We start from the raw sequence: 20,491 nt of genomic DNA on the forward strand, positions 1-20,491 counted from the left end.
TGGGTTCCTACTTGCTTTTGCAACACTTTTTTCCGTGAATCTAAAGCTGCCTTGGTGGGTTGTTGCCCTAAAGTATTTTTTTTATTATGACTCCACTATCTAAAGCTCCTTGTAGCTTAGTTGATGATTGTAAATAAGTCACAATGTTATGTTTTTTATGGTTGGTTCATTCCAAGACTTGAAGCAGGCAATGGTGATCAGGGAATATGAAGCTTTCCACAAGAGAGAACAAAGATCCCGATTTAAGAGAAGAGCTAATGTAGGTTTGGGTGTTGAAAGAGAAGGGAATGAAGCAGCCGAAGGAATAGAAGACTTAACAAAGGCACAGGGCTGTGCAGAAATTTTCGAGAATGAGAAAAGAGCAAAGATAGCGAAAGGGATTGCACGATATGTACTTCAAAGCACAAGTGGAATGGACATGGACACCAAGAAAGACATCTTCAATCGGATTCTTCAGCACCCTTCACTGAAAGATATCCAGAATGACAAAGCATCAACACCCTGTTTTGCAGATACACTGATAGGAAATATTTGGAACACACTTCAAGACTTGAAGAGGCCACAAACTAAAGATGAGATGTTCCTCAAGAGGTCTACCATGTGATGCTTTTGAACTTAGAAAACCCAGAGGAGGCACAAGGCCTTAATGTTAATTTTGTCTCCAAGCTACTTTCTATTCATAGAAGGAACTTGTATGGAGCCAAGAATCGGCTACTCCAACAAACTGAGAAGACCACTTTGTCCTTTGCCACATGTCATCTGAGTCTTCAAAAAAGTCGCTTACCTGAAGAGGTAAAGGAGCTAATAGTCAACTTTTGGATGCTTGAGACTCGTGTATCCCCCAACAAAAAAGACATATGTTGAAAGAGAATTGGTCGGAAGGAGTATATCGAACATCCCATCCATTTATTGGAAGTATCACAGGTATGGAAGAAAGTGTATGCCATGTAGTGGCTTTTTGTATTTGTTAGATACTCTTTCCGGGTAGAAGCTTTTCAATTGCACAGCTATTTGAATTACTTACATAACTATTGCCAGGGTTTAACTGCCAATTATTGACCATTATCTATCTGTTTGTTGCCAATTATGTGTTTCATGGCTCTTCGTTATAGTTATTCTTTGGCAATGGCTAGTTAATAGCTGTCAAATTTTGGCTAGTAGCTATCCGTGTTTTATAGATAGCTCTTGCCACACTTATAGCTATCAAATGCAGTTTATTTCATCGCCACCCACTAGCTATGTTGTACCATCTTATAACTAGTCAAATATATGTCGTAGTTGTTCACTATATTGGCCAGTTGATAGCCGTCAAAGTTTGACCAGTAGCTATGTGTTGTTAAATAACTTCTGTCAGGCTATCTGATTGGTATTGATATTGATATTGATAGCCAACAATGACTATTTTTGTAATTACCTACTTGTTGATAGTGATAGATACTAATAACTGTTATGTTATTAGCAGTTGTGTAATAGATATTGATCAGGTATTTGCCTTAGGTGAAACTATTTTATAGCTAGTGATTTCTATAAAATATCTCTTGATAGCTCTTTGATAGCAATTGATAGATGTTCATGGCTTGTGATTGCTATTTCATAGCAGAAATTTGCTTTTTATAGGTAATCAATAGATATTTTATAGCTAGTGATGACTATTGATAGCTAATAACCAAGTATTTTCTTTAGGATGAGGTATTTCATAGCTAGTCATCGCTATTTGATAGCTATTCATGGCTAGTGATTGCTATTTCATAGCTAGTGTTTGCTATTTGAAAGATATTTTATATGTAGTAATTTCTATTTAATAGCTATTGGTAGCTCTTTGATAGCTACCGATAGCTAGAAATTGCTATTTTATAGCATTTATTGGTATTTGATAGCTAAATAGTAGATATTTCATAGCCAATGATTTCCATTTTATAGCTAGTGATCGCTATCAATAGCTAATAATCAAGTATTTTCTTTAGCTAAAGCTATTTCATAGGTAGTGATTGTTGTTTGATAGCTATTGATAGTTGTTCATAGCTAGTGCTTCTTGTTTCATAGCTATTGATAGCTATTTGATAGATATCTCATAGCTAGTGTTTGCTGCTATTTCATAGCCAAAGCTATTCCATAGCTAGTGATTGATACACGATAGCTACTAGAACAGCTCTTTGATAACTATAATAGCTAATGATAGCTATTTCATAGTCAGTGTTTACTATTTGATAGCTATTTTATAGATAGTAATTGCTGTTAGATAGCTATTGATGTTCATATCTACTATTTGATAGCTTTTCTCAGCTAGTGGTTGTTTCATAGCTATTGACTGCTATTGGATAGCTATTGATAGCTAGCTATTGGCAGCTATTCATAGATAGTGATTGTTTTATAGCTATTGATAGCTTTTTGATAGATATCTCATAGCTAGTGTTTGCTATTTCATAGCCAAGGCTACTTTATCGCTAGTGATTGCTACTAATAGCTCTTTGATAACTATAATAGCTTTTCATAGCTAGTGATTGCTATTTCATAGCTAGTGTATAGTGATTGCTATGTGGTTTCTATTGGTAGCTCTTTGATAGCTATTAACAGATCTTTAATAGTTGTTTATAGCTAGTGATAGCTAGCTCTCAACTATTGATAGCGGTTCTTAGATATTTCATAGCTAGTTATAGCTATTGATTTTGATAACTGCCATTAATTGATAGCTATTGGTAGCTCTATGATAGCTATTGATAGTGAATGATCAGGTGTTTGCTTTAGGTGAAAGGTAATTTATAGTTAATGATTGCATACAAAAGCTACTACAAGCTGTTTGATAGCTTTTGATAGCTATTTATAGCTAGTGATTTCTACGTTATGGGTATTTGATAGATAATGATAGCTTTTTTCTATAGATATTTATAGCTAGTGATTTTTATTTCATAGATTTTGATAGCTATTGATAGCTACAACTTACTATTGATAGCTAATGGGTAGCTTTGACACATGATTTCTTCGTCATTCAAGATTTCTTGTTGTGGAGTGCAGGCTAAGCTCTACCAATGTTTCAAGGATGCCAATCCGGATGTAGCAATCCAGCTTCGTGCTTTTGAATCAGAGAAGCCCTACTTTGTGCAAAAGCTAAAGGATAGGCTGACATGTTGTTGTATTTACCATGTGAAAAATTCATATTTGAAGGAGGCTGTGAATCATATGCGTAGTCAAGCACTTGGAATGCATGGTGGGTTGTGCAAATGTGCATGCGCTATGTGCAACGATTCATCACTTGCAGGAACATGTGTTGCTACAAAGTACAGTGTGAAGAGCATTTCAAAGCTTATAGATTCTCTATTGTGTCCCAAGCAAGTTGGCTCTACCTACCATGGTCTAAAATGCCACATGGATCAATGTACAAAATGTGGGGCAAAGAAATTTGTATCCTATCCTCAGGAGCTGCTAAAGGATGCAAGAACCATAAGGATATGGAAACAGGCAAATGTGAAGGTGGAAAGAAGAAGAAAAGGAAGGAACTTCTATGCGAGGAGATGATCACTGCTGATTTGCTACAGGTATTCAAAAAAGATCTCCAATTTTTCATCAAACGTGACTTCGTGTATCGATGGGGCAGGTTGAACAGTCAAAGCGTGCATCACGCATTTTCCTGAAGATGTTGTTGTATCTGTGGTGGATTTTGCTGAGAATTATTCATTCAAGGAGCAGAATGAGATCCAGTCGATGCATTGGTATTCCATTCAGGTCACCATTTTTGTACACATTACCTACTATCGTGTTGGACCTGAGATAAAAAAGACTTTGCACTTTTTCATTTCTGATTATAAAAGTCACGACACTTTGTTTGTCCAGAACTACTTTATGCTACATTGGCAATGGATAAAAGATAGAGACTTGGATGTTAGCCAGCATTGGGTTTGGTCAGATGGGGCAGCATCGCAGTTGAAGGCAAAAAAGGCCTTTCTATTTTGTTGGTAGATATGCTTCTTTGACAAGGAAAGTGATGGTGTGGAACTCCTTTGGAAGTGGCCACGCGAAAGGAGAACATGATGGGGTAGGAGAAGTTGTGAAAAGGGCACTTACACACAAGCAGCTGAAAAGCAATGGAGCTACGCTCAAATGTGTAGCTGATGTTGTGCAATTTCTTCGCCAGCATTTGTCTGATGGGTCCATTGCTCACTACCCTTCCAAGCCTAGGCAGGTAGAGCGTGTGTTTTGGGAGGTCAATCTTGGAGAAGTGTCCCGGAAGAACACATGGGATTGTGAAGCTATCCCTAATGCACGCTCCATACATTCTGCTCGGGGCTACTCAAAACAAGATGGCTTCTCCATCGCAGGCAGTTATCTTGCTATTGTAGCGCATGCATGCACAACCAGTGGAAGAATTGCAGCAACAAAACACACGTGTCTAGATAGAGTTTCCACAAAATCGCTTAAAGTGATGATGGAAATAGTGATGACGATGTCGGGGGATATGTGTTCGCTACGTGAGCTGGGCAAGCGCTGGGCCTCTGGCTGTGGGAGGTGTGAAAGAGAGAGAACAAGAATAAATGATAGCTCTGGCAATCACCGCAATCATCAATTAATCGATTAATACTTTGAGTACAATTTATCCTTAGCCAAGGCGGGCTGTTAAGAGTGCCGTCACTTGGATCATCTGCTAACTAGGAGTTTAAACTCCCGCTTTAGAGAATTAACCAGGTCGTTAACGACACCGGACTTAAAAAAATGCTAATGTAATCTTTAACGGATGACGGTGATGGAATTTTTCCTCTGCCGCTTTAAACTGTCTTTGAATTATCTGCTTCAATTGCCTTCAAGAGCGCTCTGCAATGCTCCTTTTCCTTGCTTAACCTTGTTCTCTCCTTGCCTTTTTAATCACGGTTGCTCGCCTTATGCTCGACAAGAGAGAGACTTCATGCTTGCTCAGCTTCACTTCACCTCTCCGAGAGTCTCAAGCGCGAGAGAGTGAGCTCGCCTTGCTTGGATTGGAGATCGAGAGAGAGAAAGAGCTTGCCTTCTTGCTTATCCTCTCCTCTTTGCCTTGCGTCATTGGATTGGAGATCGAGAGAGAGAAAGAGCTCTCCTTCTTGCTTATCCTCCCCTCTTTGCCTTGCTTTGCTCTTGTTCAAGCTCAAGAGGGAGAGCTCGACTTCTTGCTTATCCTCCTCTCTTCGCCTTGCTTCCCTCACCTCTTCTTCTTGGTTCCCTTCACTTCCCCTCATGTTTTGTTTCGAGAGCCCTCTCATGCAAAAGCCTCCTCTATTATTTGCATGTGCCCTCCCTTAGCAGTGGCACCGGGTGTCATTGACGTGGTGTGGGAGTCGACCCAATGACATGGAAACTAGTGGGGACAAGCAGCACCAAATCCTCCGGGATCAAGACCAAAATGATGCGCGCTGGCAAGTTCTAGCTTTTTCCCTTCTTGCTCGACATCGCTCGATGCCCATTATGGCCGGTGCGAGCCGTTCTTTTCCTGCGCAATCCCCCCTTCGCTGTCTCAGGCCATCGCCATTTTATTTTCTTTCTCTTTCACACACAACATGTGTGTCAATTTTAAAATAGGCGATCATATTAATTGCTCATGTGAGCGGCCATAGCTTATGGGCCCTTGGCAATGGGCGGCGCGAATAAAGGGCACCACATTTGGCATACATGCCGCATGATTTTTCAAACTCTAAGCTCATCAAGGGCTTTTTGTGCTTTCATAACAGCATCATATTAGGCATACGTATTCCCCCGAGCAAAGCAATACCAAGCACGACTCCTTTCTCCAAGAGTCCTTGACTATCTTTGTGAATTTTATTGCCGTCTCCAGCATCCCGTATCATGCCACATGCCTTTCAAATGCAAGTATAGGTGATTGTTTCTGTCGGAAGGCATTTCCTTGGCACTGGATGAAAATAGACCAGCTTCTTACTGCAACCGTGTTGGGCATTCCCCGCAATCATTGGATTCCAAAAGATGTCATTCCGGTTAGGTGTATAATCCTGCTGACAGTAGTCCAGGGTGCTAGGGGATTGTATATGATCTTGCCGGAGGTCTTTGAATCTGTATACAACAGCATGCCATGGGAGATGTAATTTTAATCGTTTGGTTTTTATATGAGCAAACAAGTCTTGTCATTCTATTAATATGGTCTACATGCGTTGCTAGTCAGTTATGCAGGGTTAACAGGTACAATTTTTTACCATTTGCTGCCAAATCTACAAGTAATTTGTCCTATTTCTATCAATGCAACTCTCATGGCACCAAAACATGGAAATTGAGCAAACCTAAACAGATGATGTTTATGTACTCAAACTTAAGACCGGAACTTAATAATCTTCGCACGAAAGTAAACAGTGCAATGTTGCATAAAGCCTGTTTTTGTATAATGTACTCAACATAAGAGTGGAACTTAATAACCTTCTCACAAAAAAACAGTAAATAGTCGCTTTGAGAAATGAATTATAATACATATTTTTGCAATGAGCAAGAACCATAAAAAAGTATGGTGTTACAAATAGGATGACCAAACGGGATTCTCTAAATCTGCATAGAAGATACATCCACTAGCTGTTACAAAAAGCAAGTTGTCCAAACATTAGAGGCAATCCACCAATGTGCCCAAGCGTGTCTGTCCAGGCCGTTTATGAAGAGTAGGGTCCCACACCACCTTGTAGGCCTCCTTTTGCTCTGGGCAATCCCCCACTTTGTCAGATGCCTCCCGCTGAATCTCCTCAAAGGTCTTCTTTTCAATTTTGCCCCATCTAAAATGATGGCAGCACTCTAGGCTTCTCTATCCATGTAACTCTATAAGATCCTTAACAATCAAGTCCTCTTCACTGCCCCAGGTGCCAAACACATCTCCTCCTCCGGTAACAAACTACATTATATTCCCTACCTTCAGGGACTTGTACAGCCATGGGGCAAGCTTATGTGTAAGGAATGGCCTTCGAGTTGTATCATTAGGCAAGCCAAACGCTGGCACAATGCAGCAATTGCTAGAAAAATTATATATACACTTGTACAAACTGTCATCAAGCAGTAGCGTATTGTGTGGACCAAACTGACCATTACACCTGTTCTAGAAATCATTGAGGTGCTTGAAGAAAATGGGTTTTTTGCCCTTGATTTTGTGATTTTGAAGCACATCACAGGAAGTCTGTGCAATGGACCCTGCTACGAGTCCTCGTAAACCTAGAAAGCATTCACGGAAATGCGTTACAACATTATGTTCCATGGTTGAGGTCCAAATGAAGACATTGAAATGAGTTGCTGCCCACAATAAGAATTGCCTTGCATCAGGCCGCACAAGGATTATGTTCCATGGTTGAGGTCCAAATGAAGACATTGAAATGAGTTGCTGCCCACAATAAGAATTGCCTTGCATTTTGTAGATTGGGAAGCCCTTCCCTTTAAGGGCTTTGCTGACCCTTGCCTCTTTCTTTTAGCTTCTGCCAACATGTTCTCCAGAGTGTCTCCACAATCTTTATTGATAGGATATTCTGCATGTTGCTATGCCATCAGTAAGTGCTCCAAAAAGACAAAAAAACTCAACCACGTGTAAGTGGTCTGACACTAAATTTACTAAGGCATACCTTTCTGCATCAATGTATCGCTATTTGTATCTTCATCGTCAGCCCGTGTGCAATTACAGACCTTCTTGTCAACCTCCTAGACATACTTTGCCCATGCTTGCCACCTCTTGCAAGATTTCCCTGTTTTACCTTGTTCTCTATGTCTCCAACTATTGCCTCTGGAACATCATCACGTGTCTCAGAGATCCCTGGAGCTGCAATGGAAGATGTGATTAAACTAGAAGTACCTTCAAAGCTACTTAATAGCTATCTAGAAGCTGGCTAATAACATAATATTAACTGGCTAACAGTTGTCATACAGCACCTAAAACTCTGTAATACTTTGCCAACAACATGTAGCGATAGCATGGCTGGAGAGGTACACAACTTGAAACTTAGCAAGAAACTCTCGGACCTCACCTTTGCTTTGAAGACCATCTTTTGGACTTGTGGAGCAGCCTGCAACAACGTCACAAGTACTACTTTTTTCGATAACTGGTAGCTGTGAATTCTTGAAGGGGCTGCAAGAAGACTTTGTTGGGGATTCTCCCCAACAATCAGAGCCGACTGTGAATCCTGCTGCTTGCATTGTATCTCCACCAGATGTCTTTTCTGGTGTGAACATACATGTGGTTGGAACACAATCAGCTACTGTTACAAAAAGATGCCAAAAAAGGAAAACCTTTTGGAAACAAAGTCAAACTTTTCAACAAATTATTGGACAGCTTTTGGTTGTTAACAACTAGAAATACTTGCTGCATAGTGAACGAGAAAAGATTTACCACACACAGTCAACAGCTATTAGGGAGCTGATTAACAAGCATCAAGTAGCATTTGCGTGCTACTAGCTCTCTAAACCTAGCAAATAGCTATCACCCACTAGCTGGTTAGAGCTATCTGTTAGGCATCTATTAATAACTGGTAAAAAGATTTCTGAGAAGCAGTTATAGCCTATCTGCTTGCAAGCTAATGAGCAGTAATTGGTTGTAAATAACTAGGCAATACAGGCCACATAGTCAATAAGAGTATATACCACACAATCAACAGCTAATGTGGAGCTAGTTAACAAGCATAAAGTAGCTTTTACCAGCCAGTAGCTCTCTAAACCTAGTAGGTAGCTATCACCCACTAGCTATGAAAAACAATAGCTACCCAATAGTTGGTTAATACCTACACAATAGGTAGCTATCACCCACTAGATATGAAAAACAATAGCTACCCAATAGCTGCTTAATACCTACACAATAGCTACCTAATAGCTGGTTAAAATAGCTAAAAGGTCTCAAACCTGGCAAATAGCTATTACCCACTAGCTGTGGAAGACAATAGCTTCTTAATAGCTGGTGAGATAGCTACTTCCAGCTAATAGCTCTCAAAACATTCCAAATAGCTATTGCCCAACCCAATAGCTATGGAAGACAATAGCTACCTGATAGCTGGTTCTAAGTTGTCTGTCAAGCAGCTATTGATAGCTGGTCAGATAGCTACTAGCAGCTGATAGCTCTCAAAACCAGGCAAATAGCTTTGACCTAATAGCTATGGTAGGCAATATCTACCTAATAGCTGGTTATAAGCACTATCAAGCAGCTATTAATAACAACTTCAGATGGCTACTTCCAGCTAATAGCTCTCCAAAATTGGCAAAAAGCTATTACCCACTAGCTGTGGAAGACAGTGGCTGTGATCAATAGCTACTTCTAGCTAATAGATCTCCAACCCTGCAAAATAGCTATCACCCACTAACTGTGGAAAATAGCTATCATCCACTAGCTATGGAAGCCAATAGCTAACTCATAGCTGATTAAAAGCTCTGTCACACAGCTATTAATAATAGGTCAAATAGGTACTGCCAGGTAATAGGCCATCACTCACTAGCTATGGCAGATGATAGCTATCTAATAGCTGGTCAAAAGCTGTCTGAGAAGAAACGTTAGCCAAGTTTGGGTCTATAATATCTACACACTATCAATAGCTATTGTACAACTATGAAAGTCAATAGCTACCTCATAGCTGGTCAAAAGCTTCGGGACCAGCAGATATGTAATAGCTAGTACCCAGCTATTAGAGAGCTATTAAATTCTAATAGCTAGGAATATTGGCCACTAGTGAATGAGAAAGTATTTACTCACACAATTAACAGCTATTCTGGAGCTATTTAACAAGAGCCACGTAGCTATTACCAACTAGTAGCTCTCTCTAAACCTAGCAGATAGCTATCACCCACTACCTATGGAAGCCATTGGCAAACTAATAGCTGGTTTAAAGTTGTATCTAATAGCTTTTTAAAAGCTTGTGATAAGCAGCTATTGATAATTGGACAGTAAGCTGTATTAGTAGCCAATAGCTATCAAATAGCTAATTCATAGTTGTACCTAATACAACTATTGGTTACTAATACAACTTACTACTAATTACAAGCTATTTGATAGCTTACCACTAATTACAAGCTATTGGCAGCTATTGGTTACTAATATAATTTACTACTAATACAGCTATTTGATAGCTACTGGTTACTAATAGAGCTTACTACTAATACTTTTGGTTACTAATGCAGCTTTTTCTTCCTTTGGAGCTTGAGTAACCAAAATTGGGAACATAGCTATTGGAGTAACTTTTTCTTTTGCCACGGACGTTGTCTCTGCACCAAACATCTTCTTCACCAAAGCAGGGATCTCTATGACGAATCCCGATGCCAAGCAGGAATCACTCAGCGTGGACAAAGTTGCAAAACAAAAACTGTGATAGGGGTGTTGGCATGGTAGCAAGCAAACACCCACCAGTATTTTATCCTGAAGTTCCAACCCACTGGCTGTGCACGACTCGTCAATAAATATAACGCCTCGACGCACATTGGACATGATTGGAGGTGATGGAGAGAATACAGGTGCTTTTCCCTGTTGCAATTGTAAAATTGCACTGCCAACAAAGGCCTCCTGATTTTTGAGTGTCGTAGAGAGCACATTGTTTTGTTGCAGCCTCTCCTATATAGGACAAAAAAATTCAGCAAAACTGTTCAAACACAAAATAAGAGGAACAATAGTATCTTCTTGGTGTTCGCAAATCAACCTGTATGGTTGCAACATCGTTGTTTTCAGACGTGCCACCCTCTACGACACCAAGAACACCGAGAGCTTGCAAGTTAGCACTGATCATAGCTTGCCATGTCATCACCCTCTCCAACGGCACATTGCCACTAGCCTCAAGCGTGGCTAATTCTTCTCGTGCTTCCCGTAACTATTTCAAGAAAGTGTCAGCCTTTGACTGAACCTGCACTTCCACTTGTGCTTGCTGCATTTCTTTAGACATCTGTCCTATTTCACTCTCAAGATGCCTAACTTTAGCTTGTACATCAGACCGCATGATCTGTGCCAGATCTACATCCCGACTATTTGACGTATCCACACTCGCCTTAGATCACTGGGCTACCAATACTGACTTGCACATTGTTTTCCCGTCAGTCATGTGCGTCATCTCTGGACATCTTGTTGGAGAGCCCTTGCTTATGTGCCCCCAGTCGAGTAACTGAGTTCTCAGCCACAACAGCCCAAGCTACCTGGTATTTGGACTTGTCGAGAGACAAGTTTGCCCTCTGGCAATTTTCAAATGCAAAAGCTTTGGCAAACCAGGCAGCGCACTCACCGTTTATAGGTAACTCCTGGTAAACCATCTCATACAGCATCATGAATTTATCGTAAAGCTCTGACCGTATGGTTCGAAGATTCACTTTCTGCCCTTTGGTTCGTAGCACGGTGAACACGGACAACCGGTCTTTCTCTGTAACATCCATAAAGTGTGGGTTGTCAACCCCGTCCAGGCTGAGGTTGTAGACTTCATGGAAGTCTTGTCTTGACATGCAAAGTTTTGTATGCTGGATTCTAGTAAATGGAGGTGGGTTCCACCTGAAATATACATATAAAACTAGTTTTATAATTAAATGACCCATTGAAAAAACATTTTTAATCATCATTTCACCTCAAGAAGTAACTAATAACAGATAAAATCTCCTAAGAGGAAGGATTTTTGCACCAATAACAAATCCTAATGCTGAAACAAGACTCTCTGTGTGTAGGTATGTGTGTGTGTGTGTGTGTGTGTGTGTGTGTGTGTGTGTGTGTTTTCATATCTATGTCCATGGATATGCATCATGGAACAAAATGAAACTGAAAAAGAAACATACAATGGCCACGGTTGGGTGGTGAAGCTATCGGGACATGAGGCACCTTGTAATGGTGACAGGGAAAAAAGCAAGCAAAACATGTCCAATCAAAGGTGGCAAGCTTAAGACTAAGCTACCCTGTTTCAAACATGCAATACTTTCAGCAGTGCATGTGTGCATGTGTGTGTGTGTGTGTGTGCGCGCGCGACATAGAAAGAGAGAGAGGGATGGCAGATATTGACCACCTTGCCTCAGAGAGCGACAGAGAACCTGAGAAACATGCTGCCCTATTGTTGCATGCCCTGCTACTATTGCTTCTTGCTTGAGACGAAGAGAAGCTACATGAATGCGCTCAGTGTGCTCAACACCCACGCAAGTACGAGCTTTTGGGACCTCTCTCGCAAGTACGAGCTTTGGTGTTTTTTTCGAGTATTTTTTGAATCCAAAAATTTCAAAGGCGCTAACAGCTAATGACATAGTTATTAAGTGGCTATTAAAAAAGAGCTTTCAACCCATAAAAGTGTACCACCCAGTCATGCTTCCACCCTTAGCTACTTTGCATTGATCAACAACAGTTTGTACGTACTTTGATATACTCCAAAGTGGTATCTAACACATAGTGAATTTTTTTCTCCTTTATGTCTTGTCTAGTCCATTGGTCACAAGCACACAGATTCGCTGATTTAGGCAGTGTATACACACTCATCCTGGTATCGATTCGTCGATTTAGGCAACACCAATTGTCTGTGTAGATCCGCTAATTTAAGCAGCACACCGATAAAATAGAGATTCATTATTTTAAACAAATCTAAATGCAGATTCTCCGATTGAGGCAACATTAGTGCAGATTCGCTGATTTAGGCAACACGTCTTATTGGTGTAGATTCGCCGATTTAGGCAACACCAATCACAAAATCATGCTGCAATGGGTGGCCACCATTGTAACTAGTATGATTTTGTTACCCGGGTATACAAAAGGAAGGATTTTTGGATTTGGAATGGGTACATGATGCTTTTCTGTCGCGACAGTATTTATGGAATTGGACTTGCCATTGATGAGAATTGATTATTGAATGATGAATGTGACCAATGATATCCGATTCATCAGGGTATGACATATACTGCTTATTCTAGTGGTATGGGGCACTCGAATAGGTAGTATGTGGATGACGATAGGCATAAGCAATGTTGTCTCATTTTATGGATTTTTCTTTTACTATTTGATACAGATTTCTAATCCTTGTTTTTGACAAGTATTGTTTGCAGATTTGTATCGTTGCAACTAAGGACAGTTGCTTTCCAACGGAGAGGTATGTTATGGAATTGATATTTTATTATTTATTGCAGTTGACAGGTGAAAAAGACTGGACCGAGCTAGGCTTATGCGAATGGAAATATATATATTGTACAATTTATTATTCAAGTTCTCTTTTATGAGCTTTGGTCATTTATGATCGGTCGGCCAGTTTGTACTCAATTTGACCATTCAAGAAATCTATAAATGAAATACGTACAAGAGGGAAATGGCCACTCTTGCATGGGGGGAGATTGCACCCAATGCTCGTGTCTATTCTTCTCTCCCCTTCTCTCTTCTCTCTCGTCGTGCCGGTGTAGCACTCCACTCTAGGAGGCACATCTACGCATCCGTTTGTAGCATAATGTCCTTAGTGATTAAGTGATTCAAGTGAATTAAGTGTTCAATGACTTGAGTAATTAAGTGATTCAAGTGAGTTAAGTGTTTTCAAGTGATGCCAATGACTTGCACCCATGCGCTCTCAAGATAGAGCTTAGATGGCGATCTAGACAACTACATCAAGTAAGAAATACAAGGGGCTAACAATCCTTCAACAAGGATGTGTGTGTGTGTGTGTGTGTGTGTGCATCCAGTGTACACACCTATGGTGTGTAGTACTGAAAATACTTATGGAGAAGCCTCCTTATATAGATGTAAGGGAGCCTGGCTCCAAAGTGAGATAATGATGACGGCAAGTCAAGGTGTTCAAAATGTGGAAAATGTGTCCTGAAATGTGGTATTTGAGATTCTCTAGAAGCTCGTCCAGACGGCTCGCCAAACAGAGTCCCGGTGTGAAAGATATTCTGGTCCAAAGTTAGAAGGCTTTGAAGGTCCCGACGGATAGGGGAAGTACAAACATGTGGCCAAAACTGGGATCATTGGATACGCGCGTAAAGCTCAAGATGTGGAGCATGCCGGTCTTTCCAGATTGTCAATCGGGTCTCGAATGGACAAGTTATGGCCTATGGAATATTTGTCAGGGGTCGGGTACGTGCTCACCGCGCCATGTTGGTAGGCATGTTGACGAGAGTTTTTTTGAGCTCGTCAAGATTCTCAAAAATTGCATGCAATGTGGGGAGTCAGCCAACATTTTCGGATGGCCGATCGGGAGTCAAGGGCATCGAGGTACGCCCAATTCAAGTGGGCAAACGATCTCGCGAGACGGATATGAATTGGATTTTTTGTCTTGCGACTTGATGTATGGAGGTGTGAAGTGATTGAAATGCAGCAAAGTCTTCGAGGTTCAGTACTGGAAAGGTGTGACTTGATGAGAGGGGAATCTCGCCAACTTGAGCACACAAAGCACTGGCAACATGGAAAGCTTGCATTAAAACCCTTCCTTGGTTATAAGTGCAAAAGGAAATAAGAAATGAGGATGGAATTTGAAAACTGGAAAGTTCCACAAGAAAAAAGGCAAAAGGGGCATTTTGTAATGACTTATGAGCTTATGGGGAGCAATAGCGCCGGGCGCTATTGCTCAAGAGGACGTTTTTTAGAAAGTAGGAAAAAAAAGGGGAAGTGAAAGGAGGGAGAAGACAGCGTTTTCGAAAAAGGGCTTTCTTTTTCTTTTGCTTGAGGGGAAGAAGAAAAGGAAGAGAAGTGGGAGAAAGGAAAAAGGCTTCGTCCGCTCAAGGATGGAAGCACGCATAGAAGGTGAATCGCCGTGAAGAGGCTTGGAAGGGCGAGATCTTTGTAGAAAAGGAAGCCAGCGATGGTTTCCATGAGGAGGAGTTACTACACGAGTGAAGGCCGCAATGGATTTTTCGTCGAAGTGTGTGCACACATAGTCGAGTTTGAAGGGAGGTGTGTGTCCCTCTGTATAAAACAGTGATGGCCATGGTGCAACTTAGAGCACAGTTTATGGAGTTTGTACACGGTGTTTGCTTTTGAAGGAGTAGCTTTCACTACTAGTTTTGGCGTCGTCTCTCCCCCTTCCCCCCTTTCTTCTTTGCTCGTCTCCAGGGTGTGTGGTGCCGGTGTGTGTGAGCATGTGCATCCCTCAGGCCCCCAATGTGTGTGAGAGAGAAAGACAAAGAGGTATTGAGTTGTGGAAGAGCTGGAAGCGGGCAAGATCGGTGTGGTAGCTGTCCGAGGATTGTGCTGAGTGTTTTTGCGCTGGGCGAAGTGCAGGCGAGGTGTTCACGAGAGGACAGGGGTGTTGTTATGTCACTACCTCTGACATACTGGTCTTCACAGCAGACCCACCTATCAAAGCTCTGTTATAGAAGATGCGCAGTATGCACATAATTGGATAGTAGACTCTGGTGTGAGTTTCCATGTGACACCACATAGAGAGTGGTTCTCTACTTATTCTCACTCTTGTGGAAAAGTGAGACTTGGTGATGCTTACGAACTAGATATTGAGGGTGTTGGAAACGTCAAATTGCATCTAAGGAATGGCACGCACTTTACTTTATGTAATGTCAGACATGTGCCCCAATTGACTAAAAGCTTGATTTCTGTTGGTCAGCTTGATGATTTGGGCTACAACACCACATTTGGCAATGGTTCGTGGATAGTACGCAAAGGTAATCTTGTTGTACTCAGAGGTCAGAATCATGGTACCTTGTATTCCATGCATGTGTCAGATGTTGGTCATGATTACATATCTATAGCCGAGCTGCCGTCTACTGAGTTGTGGCATTGCCGGCTAGGTCATATTAGCCAAAAAGGAATGAGAACTCAGAATTGTTTTGGCTACTTACCTGTCTTGTCTTATGTTGACTTTCCTGTTTGTGAGCACTTTATCTATGGCAAACAAACTAGGTCCGTGCACTTACCATTGGGTCAAAAGCGAACTCTAGATTTAGTACGTAGTGATTTTTGTGATCCTATGTCAACCAAATCTCTAGGGGTGGCTAGCTATTTTGTGACATTCATAGAGGAGTCTACTCGAAAGGTGTGGGCATATCCTTTGAAACATAAGGATCAAGTTCTTCCTGTGTTCCAGAAATTTTTAGCACTCGTTGAGAATTAGTTTGGCAAGAAACTCAAGAGGTTGCGGACTGACAATGGTGGAGAGTATGTCTCCAAGGAGTTTGACAATTTTTGTGCTAAAAGCGGGATTAAAGGTAGTTTACTGCACCATACACACCAGCTTAGAATGGAGTTGCTGAGTGCATGAATCGTACGATTCAGGAAAGAGTCATAGCAATGCTTTCTAGGGCAAGTCTCACACAAGGATTTTGGGTAGAAGCCGTCTTGACCACAATGCACATTATAAATCATTCCCCTAGTACGCCATTGAATTATGAGATTCCAGAAGAGTTATGGTCTAAACGTAAGCCCCACTATGACCATCTACGTGTTTTTGGTTGTGAAGCTTATGTAAAGAAAGAGGATGCAAGAGAGCTACACAAGACCACCACACACCACACAGAGATGGAAAGCTTCTTCTTCTTCTCACAGAAAAGAGAGTACAAAATGACTAAGTGCTAAAGCTGAAAAGTAGCACATATGTACATGCGGTCACTAAGTGTAAACACGCTAGAAGAGTACTAGGCTGGCACTATAAGTGTAGTCCAGTTGTAGAATCACTGGCAGAGATCCTCCGTGTCGGTCACCTAACGCGCCAAATGCCGTAAGCGGCCAAGACCCATAGTGGATGCCAGCTCAAGATGTAGAGCTCGACATCTCAACACTCCCCCTCAAGCTTTGCATGTCGCAGAGTCCAAGCATAGTCAGGAAACGTCGAAGCTTCTCATCTCCGAGGGCCTTGGTAAAGATATCCGCTATCTGCTCCTCTGTGCTGACGTAGACCAAGTCGATGTCTCTCGCCAACACTCGCTCTCGAACGTAGTGGTAATGGACCTCTATGTGCTTGGTCCTGGCATGGAACACTGGGTTCCTAGCCAACTGCATGCTGCTGAGGTTGTCACAATGGATGACAATCTGCTGGTCCACGTGCACTCCCAAGTCCTCAAGTAATGTGCGTAGCCAAGCTACCTCGCACGCCGCAACTGCTGCACCTCTGTACTCGGCCTCTGTGCTCGATAAAGCAACCGTAGGCTGCTTTTTGATGCTCCAAGTAACAACAGCACTCCCAAAAGAGAACATGAAGCCACTCGTAGATCTCCTATCAACAATGCTACCTGCCCAATCTGCATCTGTATACCCATACAATGCTAATGGCGCATCTGCTGCATAGAACAATGCGTAGTCAAGAGTTCCTTGCACATACCGAAGTGTGCGTCGTACTCCATCCAAATGTGGCTTCCTCGGAAGCTGCATGAACTGACTCTCCAAGCCTACTGTGTAGCTCAAGTCTGGCCTCGTGATAGTCAAGTAGATTAGACTACCCACAATCTTCCTGTACATCTTGACATCCTCAACAACATCACCCTTCTCTGCACTCAGCTTTGCATTCACATCCAAGGGAATAGAAATTGGCTTACAATCAGCCATATCATACTTTGACAACATGTCCAAAGCATATTGTCTCTATGACAGCCATACACCCTCTGGAGTCCTGATCACCTCAATACCAAGAAAGTAGCGCAACTCGCCCAAATCTTTCATTTCAAACTCCTGTTTGAGAAGACCCTTCACATGGTCAATCTCCATAGCATTGTCACCCACAATAATAAGGTCATCTACATATATGGTAATGACCACAATCCCCACATCACTCTCACGTACATAGAGTGAATGATCAGCATGAGCTCTCCTAAACCCAATATTGACAAGATACTTGGCAATCCTATCATACCATGCTCTAGACCCTGCTTCAAACCATACAAAGCTTTGAGAAGTTTGCATACATAATCTGGGTAACCTGGATTGACATAACCAGGTGGCTGATCCATATACACTTCCTCTTGCAACTCACTATTCAAGAAGGCATTCTTTACATCCATTTGATGCATAATCCATCCTCTAGATGCAGCCACTACTATGAAAGCTCTCACAGTCGTCATCTTTGCCACTGGAGCAAAGGTCTCCTCATAGTCTATGCCATACGTCTGTGCATAACCCTTTGCGACCAGCCTTGCCTTGTGACGCTCAATGTTAGCATCAGCCTTATGCTTGGTTTTATACACCCATTTACAGCCAATAGCTTTCTTGCCACTTGGCAATGGCACCAACTCCCATGTGTCGTTTGCTTCCAATGCAGCCATCTCTTCATTCATTGCATCATCCCAATGCACATTTCCAACTGCATCCTCAAAACATGTGGGCTCCACATCCTGTATCACCTTAGCCATGTAGGCTTGGTGATGCGCTAGATACCCATCATAAGTCAATTTTTGAACTGGATTTCTGACTCTGTTAGATCTTCGCGGTCCTGGGTCACTCCTTTGCCCTCTAGCATCTTCTTGTACTTTCCTTACACCAGGTGTCCTGAAAGCCGGAATTCCAAATTCCTCATCAAAACTTTGTTCAGAACCATCTGAATCCATGTCTACATGTGAAAAACTTAATGATGCATCAACCATAAAGGGAGGTTCATCAACCTTTTCCTTTCCTTTTTTTGATACATTCCCTGTACCTGCTGGTGGAGTAACCTGCGTACGTAGTCTACCATTCCATGGCTTCTCAAAAGAGCCACGAGAAGAGGACTCTTGTGGTCCACTCAAAACCTATGACTGTGGCCTTACATTTTGTACAACCACATCATCTTTTACATCAGCCCGCCCCAATAGTGCCATGTGCATTACTGTACATTTACCTCAGGTGATCCAAATCCAAAGTACAAGACTAGACTTGTAGCCAAAGGGTTCAAACAACAAAAATGAGTCGATTTTGATGAAATCTTCTCGCCTGTGGTCAAGATGACAACGCTTATAACCGTACTTGGTCTTGTAGCGATTGAGGACATGGAACTTTCCCAAATGGATGTGAAGACAACATTTCTTCATGGGGATCTCGATGAGGATGTTTACATGCAGCAGCTTGAAGGGTTTGTTCAGGAGAACACATCTCATGAGGAGCTAGCATGTAAGCTCAAAAAGGCACTTTATGTCTTAAATCAAGGTCAAGGTAGTGGTATCATAAATTTGATGCATGTATGAGGTCTCAAGGATATAAAAGGAGCGAAGAGGATCACTGCTTGTACACAAGAAAGCTAGATGATGGCTCGATGATCATTCTAGTTTTGTATGTTGATGACATGCTTATAGCTGGGAAATCCATTGCGAAAATTGCCAGCTTTGAGAGGAATAAAGTGTGCTTTCTTGCTAAGCTTGTCGATTATTGTCCATATTCTCATTGTTGGAATTAGGGTTACAGAGAAACACACACAGCTTGGAGAAGATGAAGCAAGCTCAAGGCACACAATAGAGAGTGTGTTACTTAGTGTACAAAGGAAAGATAGATAGCCCTAGAGTGATGGGCGTATATACAATGCACGGGGGGAAAACCTCCTAAAGAGGAAAAAAATGCCCCGGTGGTCCTAATGTGTTCACACACATCACTACCACATGTATATGATAATAAATCACCCTCAGAGTGATCCGCTGAACGAGAGATGGCACATGAGTAAAGGGAAGTGCCATGCCATGAGGACATGATCATTCCACAAAGGGGAGTAACAGCAAACGGCTCATAGCGGTTTTTACAGGGGTGAATGGATAGGCTAAAACAGGATAAAAATAGAGACATTAAAGGAATGATGGTAATCTAGTATGGGGAGAATTATAGGGTTCGGGGAATTGAGGATTTCTCCTAGTACTACCGCACCGAATAGGTAAACGATCTTCTGTTGGTAGAAGACTTTCCTATTTACATAGATATTCACATGCATATGCTGCAGGAATCTGAACGGGAATGCCGTCGGCCCGTTTTCCATCATGTACAAAGGGTGAAATACTTACTTATACTCTTACCGCGCCAGTGTTGATGAGTCGGCACATCCACAAGAGGTTGTCACCTTTCATGGGCTCTACCCTTCCTTCGTTGCTTAGCACGTGCGGGGTGATGGCGACGCGTCGGACCACTCCCAGTCTCTTGGCTAACAGCAATTGTAGGTAATTTCCGTAATCGACGTGTTGCATGAATTCTACTCCATTCAGCTGCAGCTCATCTCCAGCCCACTGGGTCTCTCCCGTGGTAGAGAGCTTCTTCAGGATAAGTTGTACAGGGAGGGGAGGAAGGTCCTCCACTCGCTTCCCAAAACAGCGAGAGCAGTAGCCGAACCACTCTTCTCTAGGACATGGGAATCTTCTCACCACTTCTTCTTCTAGATTGTCGAAGTGGATTGGTAGCACTCGCATGCCTCATGCAAATTGGTAGGCGACCTTCCGCCGCTTAGCTTTGGATGACTTCTTCTTTGACCAAGTGGTACAACCCGGCTCTTTGAGCTTGAAGCACTTGCTTGGCCAGATGCTTCTCCCTTGGGGGTCATGTGTTTCCAGGCTAGCCTATCTTCTCCTTGCCCTTGGCTCGAGCAGCCCCTTTAGGCCACTTTGGGGTTTTATCTTTGACTGCAGTTTCTTTAGGGAAAAGAGGCCTCACCGTCCGCTTTCCTTCCTTGACGTGAATGACCTCCTTGCGATGAATGTCAAT

The 20,491-nt window shown here is 42.1% G+C and overlaps 2 pseudogenes; one reads left to right on the forward strand and one right to left on the reverse strand.

Moving 5' to 3' along the window:
- The first annotated feature begins 412 nt into the window (after positions 1 to 412).
- Positions 413 to 951, forward strand: LOC147430116 (uncharacterized; annotated as a pseudogene).
- Positions 952 to 10,772: 9,821 nt separating this feature from the next.
- Positions 10,773 to 11,372, reverse strand: LOC147430117 (uncharacterized; annotated as a pseudogene).
- Positions 11,373 to 20,491: the final 9,119 nt, after the last annotated feature.

Source organism: Adiantum capillus-veneris, chromosome 22 (assembly GCF_014529385.1).
Source record: "Adiantum capillus-veneris isolate H3 chromosome 22, ASM1452938v2, whole genome shotgun sequence".
NCBI classification, from domain to species: domain Eukaryota; kingdom Viridiplantae; phylum Streptophyta; class Polypodiopsida; order Polypodiales; family Pteridaceae; genus Adiantum; species Adiantum capillus-veneris.